This window comes from Pseudopodoces humilis, chromosome 3 (assembly GCF_049639895.1).
Source record: "Pseudopodoces humilis isolate 2021_Gansu_Grassland_sample_001 chromosome 3, ASM4963989v1, whole genome shotgun sequence".
Classification (NCBI taxonomy): domain Eukaryota; kingdom Metazoa; phylum Chordata; class Aves; order Passeriformes; family Paridae; genus Pseudopodoces; species Pseudopodoces humilis.
Window position 1 is genome coordinate 19,000,051 of NC_142202.1, and position 6,209 is coordinate 19,006,259.

Genomic DNA, 6,209 nt, shown 5'->3' on the forward strand with positions numbered 1-6,209 from the left:
TAGTCTGTGTCTAAAACTGCGGCTTAATAAAAGCCATCTAGAATGCAATTAACCCCAAAAAAACTGTTACCAAAGACCACCAAAAAATCTCAAAAACAACAACAACAACACTGGAACTTTAGACAGGACACCTCAAGCCAGAATGACTAAAATCTGAAGGGGAAAAAAATTCTTATGGATAAGAGGAAAAAGAGAATGGAAAGAAACATCACTTTAGTCTGTATTTCAGTGCTAGGTTATTCTTCACATTTTACATGGCATTTACATCCTAAAACAACTCCTAAAATAGCTTCTCTCCAGTGAAGTTGCACCCTGTCTCCACAGAGTACAGCCAGACGTTAGGGGTCTAGGGAAGCACCAATAGCCTAAACCCGTTATCCTAAAAACACACACATTTCCCATAAAGGCTGCACACATCAGCGCTGCATCCAAAGAGGTTTCTGCTTCCAGCAGCTCAGTTCCAGGACTTGAATCAGTTAAGATTCAAGTCCTCATAAAAACTTTGCCAGAGAAGTTTCCCCATGGTTACACCTCCCGGAGTTTGATCCCCTCATGTGCTTTCCCAAATCTGCTTGTCAGCCTTGAGGATGCCACACTAATCTTCTATGTATCATTCCAGTTTTAGTCTATATGCCGCTGAAAAAAAGGCCTTCCTTAATCCTAGCACCTGTGGTTTTAATCACCACAGGAAATCCTGTTTCCACTTAAGTCAGTAAGACTTAAATATCAGCAAAGGAAAATGATCAGATTCACTAACTAAAAATAAAAATAAAATAAGACAGAGAAATATAAGCTCAGTGGTTTATAAACCAAAGGGCCTTGACATCTACTTATAGCAAGCATGACAAAGTAAAGACAGTAGGGTAAAAGTCATCCCTTTAATCTCAAGGTTTGAACTCGTGACCTGCATCTCCTTCTCAGTATTACAGCTGTTGCCTTCTATTTCTGAACTGCATGGTGATGATTTCAGTTATACCTCATTAAGTAACACACAAATGATATCTGTAAATATTGGATTCCTAACAGAGCATCCACTGGAGTTTATTCAACAAATTAAAACCATGTAACTCAAGTTAGAATATGCACCCAGACTGAGCTGTTGAAATTTTAAGAAAATTACGTGTATAGCAAGATTAACTAGCAGCAACTTCAAAAATGGGCCAGCCAGTAACGCCACATTTAAATCATATTCTGCAGCTACATAAAACAAACAGCTCTGTGTCTGGCATCCTGACTTCTTCACAAACTGCCTATGCAGTCTGCACAACTGAAAAGCTCTAATAAGCTAACACAGCTTCAGAAATGCTTTTTTCCTAATGGTTTTTAAGCAACATGTGTTCAAGAATATCCTAGAAAGCTTGCAGAAAGCAATGCGTTTTCATATTACTGCACGAAACAAAACCAAACCAGACTTCATGCAGTACCAAGCTTCTGTGCTGCACTCACCAGATCAGCGCAGAGGTCTTTGCCTCTCAGCCTTACACATTTTTAAACCCATTTTCTATGCCTCACTACTGAAATCAATGAATGCAGTATTCCTGAATGGCTGATCAAACTACATCCTCCTAGATAGATGGTTTGAGCTTGGTGACTCCTAGAATTAAACGGAAAGATTAATTTCTGTATCACTAATCTATATTTTGATCTATATCCAGATTATTTTAGAGCTGGATCTTGAACAGGTCACCTCTGTGGAGTGGCAAAGATGTTCAGCATTTGCTTCCCCTGAATCACTGACCTTTTAGATGGGATTGCAATTAAAGTAACCTACTCCCCTGGTTTTAGCTGGGCTCTATGGACCAGTCTTTAAACTTCCCCATCATGGATATAGACTGACAGCTGAAATGACTCCTCTCACAAATTCCAGTGTCATTTGAACATTCACCTGATCAACAATTAAATCAGAGTGTAAAAATGCCTACAAATTGGCTGCAAATGTGCATCAGAACCAGCAGTGTCTCACATAAAGGACCCGAGTCCATGAGCTCATCACTGCAATCCTATGAAATTAAAAGCAATTAATTCATCATGAGACAAATAGTCTAGCAATGTACTTCAGCAGCAAGTGAAGTGAATGAGAATCAAAGGCAACAGCCTGTGTCTGGGAGGCACAATATTGACATAGAGAGACACGCATTTCCCTTCTTACTTGAACAATCTTCTTCACATAAAATCTGTTCCACTTCTTTAATTCTAGACAATGATACCAAAATTTAAAATAAAAGAATACTCCAGTAGTTAAAAAAAAAAAAAAAAAGGCAAAACATAGCAGATGGAGAGAACAGAAGTGGCACTGGCAATCCTGGTCTGACCTGCTGGTTGCAGTGCTACAACATCAGAAAGATATTTAGCATCTTCCAAGGCTTGACCAGTCCCTTTCTAACACAAAAAAATCCACAAGAATACCAATATATCATCCTTCCAATATGATCAATGTTCACTGTGGAAGTATATTTATACTTGGGTCTAATACATTGTTTGGGCTGAGTAATGCATCCTTAAACTGAGGATCTTGTCAGAAAATTTCTTGTTCTGAAAAATCTTCAGTCTTTTTCTGTTAATCATGAACAGACATTTCAGAATTTTATGAAGTCTTTCCTTAATTAATGAGCATTTCTTTCATAAGGTTGTACCAAATTTCAGCAGGTACTGTCAAATACTTCACTCCTCTAAAAAGCCACTATATACAAAACCACACTGTTGTTACCTTTTGTGCAAAACTATACTGCACAATATTGCACTACTGTGCAATGTGAGCCTCTTTCGAAACTCAGGATAATAAGTGAGGATGCACAGTACCCCATGGTAGAAAGACTGACAGTGTGTGTTTGATTGCCCTTTGCCTCCAAGCAGCCCTGGGAGGTGTGACTGGGAAGGTGCTATGGGCAGGTATGTCAAAGGCTCAATTACCAACAGCTCAGGGACTCAGCTCTCCAGTTTTCATTCAGCTGCCTGACTTCAGGCACCCTTCCTGAAAAGGACATAGGCCAGTTCTTGTCCCTGGACATAGGGTATCCTAAGTAAAAGGCTGCTTCACTGCCCACAAAACTCACAATTTATGGATCACTTAGAAACCACAGAAAATCCTCTTGAGATAAACTGTACTCAACCTGAAAGTCAATGCAAAATCCGCATAATCAGGAAAGCTTTTCACTATCTTGTTGCTTGAATCAAGCAACACTTAAGCTTTTCTGTCCTGAACAATATGAGAATGTCCTGCTTTATCAGGATAGAAAAGCAAAGTTCAAAGCAAGAGTGATTTAATAGCCATGGGTCTTAAGTCACAATCTCCACCATTATATTCATAATCCACTTAATAAAGGGCTCACAAATAGCTAGTGGAATCTTTAAGTACGTCAGATTTTATGATTGAACTATGGCAAATAACCCTGTTACCTTCTACTTAAAATCACACATGCCTACAACACATGACTTTACGAACTATTAACATAACATCAGCAGGTTTTATATTTAACCATTCCTTAATTACAGCATGGAGTTTCTGATAAGAAGTGTAACCAGTTTATCTTGTAAGTGAACGCTTTCTATTAATTATTCAGCTACTTCTGAGAACATTATGTCTATAAGAAATCCTAGTGGGATGAAAACCTTAATGCAAGTGTGATCCTGGTTAGCAGTTCACTATTAACACCACCACATTTACTGAAAACACAGTGAAGAAACACTAAGAAAATGCTGTAAAATGATGCTCCAGAAGTTCATGCACTGGCATGAAAGAATGGGCTATTGAAGCAACTGTGGCACTGTGAAGAAATAATGATTTTTATGAGTATTCCTAAAATAACCTTCCAAAGTGCCTCTTGGAAACACTCCTTGTGCTCATGAGTTCACATCCAGAAGCTTGATGAAAGTGCCATATTTCATTTAACCGTTTCGTATCCAACAGGTGAAACACATGGATTTAAACAAAAATAAGTTTAAACAAAAATAAGGGATGGAGCATTACACAAACACAAGGATCTTTCACACTGAAGGTATTCAGTTTGACTGGAGTTTCATTTTTAATATGACCCTTAAAACAGAAAAGCTATTGAAAAGATGCATTTGAAAACAATGTTTTGTCTAAGAAGCATCAGCCATTGCTAAAAGTCTGAAGAATGATAAAGAAAAAAGCCCGTATCTGCTAGATCACTTAAACAGGTGAAACATTTGAGTTTTACATGCTGCAAGAGGTTAGAAGCCACTGCTTTAGAACAGCAGTAAATGAGATGTACAGTCTTCCACCATCTGTTAATCAAGAACTTGTTCAGTCTCCAGTGTCTGAGGTCTTAGACTCCCGAGTTTAACATCTTATTTAGCACAGGGACACAATCTGTGTAACATGATCCTGAGTCTCCACTACCTCAAGCCTTCTCCTGGCCCTCTCACTCCTTACCTCAGCAAGTCTTGAAGAAATCATTGAGCAATTTGCAGGGATTGGAAGTGAACAACACTGATGACTGCTCTGTGTGTATATTAACTGTGCCAGGACTCATTTCATAAGAATGAGAAGTTTGTCATTTTCAGTTGTGCAGAGTGTTTTGTGCCAGATGACTTCTGCCTTCCTCCCTGGAGACCGCTACTGAGCCAGCTCTGAACAGATGCAGCTCTACAGACCACCTTCTTCTGGAAGCATCAGATAGTCAAAAAACTTTTATGGCCTCCAAACAATTAATTTCTCTCTTTAAAATAAATTGGACCAAAAAAAGCCCTATCTTCACTAGAAAGCGGCTTCCAGCTCTTTTGTTCTGCTCAGCATGTGAACCCAGGAGAACCTGCCTCACAGTTGCAGAAGTGGGAGCTCTTCCCTCCAGGTTTTAGCAGAGAAGATGCTGTGGTACAGTGGCATCAGGCACAACAAGGATATTCCATCACCACTCCCAAGGTGTTTCCCTAACAGGAGGCTGAAGAAAAGCAGGGACAAGACATTTTTTTCCACAGGCCAACTCATGCTTTCCTTGCTGAAAAAAGTTAGCACAATTAATGTGAAGAGAAATTAGAACAGGGGGCACAAGACATGGGGAAGAGTTGACCCTGTGCCTTCTCTTATTAAACAAAACCCTTGCTTTGCGTGCAATCCATAGAATATTAAACTTTACATACTCTGGAATTGGCTTGAAGCCTAACAAAACTGGAACCACCCCATCCTTATTGGCTTTATATAGATAGGTACAGAAATATACAAAGTTGAGATGATTCATGCTCTCTGGAATGAAGGGCAGCAGCACAGCTTTGCTTGAGCAGAGATATTCATGGGAGCGGGAAAAACAGAGTGAGCACTCTGACTGCTGGGAAAAGCTGCTGAAGGTTGTTCTTGGTAGCTTTTGAAGAGGAAGAACATTACTGAAAAAGGGGGAAGGGCAGCCCAGAGAAGAGACTGGGAGGTGCCTGGGCCAAACAAAATCTTTTGAACTGCTAGTCAACAAAAACAAAACTTGTGAAATAAAGCAGCCTAAAATCGAAATATGTAGCTAGCAATTTTAGCAATTCTCAGAGCCTCTCAGCATATGGCACAAAAAAAAGGACAAGGGAAAGACGAGGTACAGTATAAAACTTAAATAACTACTCAATATACATAAAAATATAAGTATTATGCTTTCTAAAAGGCAAGAAATACTCTCCACATATAGGCTATGCACTCTAAATGAAATGGAAGTTCAAAATACCTTTAGCAATATTGACAGATTCAACATTTTTCTTAAATACACAAGAGATATTTCAGTGCTTTAATCAAAACATTACTCCAAGAATGCACAAATAAACACCCAAGTATTCTAAAAGTATTTGGAAAGCATTCTGAAATTTTTAATAATCACCTCAGGATGTCACAGTTCCTAAGGAAAACTTAGATTATTTTCCAGAAGTTTGATTATGGAAAGAAACTGCTGATATGAAACTAGAGAACAACTGTAGATTTAAGGGCGCTGATGTAATTTTTCCACAGAAAGCAGCTGAACTCTGTAGAGAGAAAGCAGTGTCAGGTTAGAACATTATGCTGCTTCATGGACCCAAACCCCATTGCAGCATGTTTTTACACTACACTAATGAGATGGTGACTCTCACTGCACAGCTGTACAGATGTCGAGCCTTCAGAAGCCAGGATAACCATGTGTCAAACTTCTGTGGTTTTGCCACTTGGTACTTTGGGTGTAAGCCTTCATTTGTGATAATAAATATCAGGCCACAAACTAATGTCTCCTCAGATATCT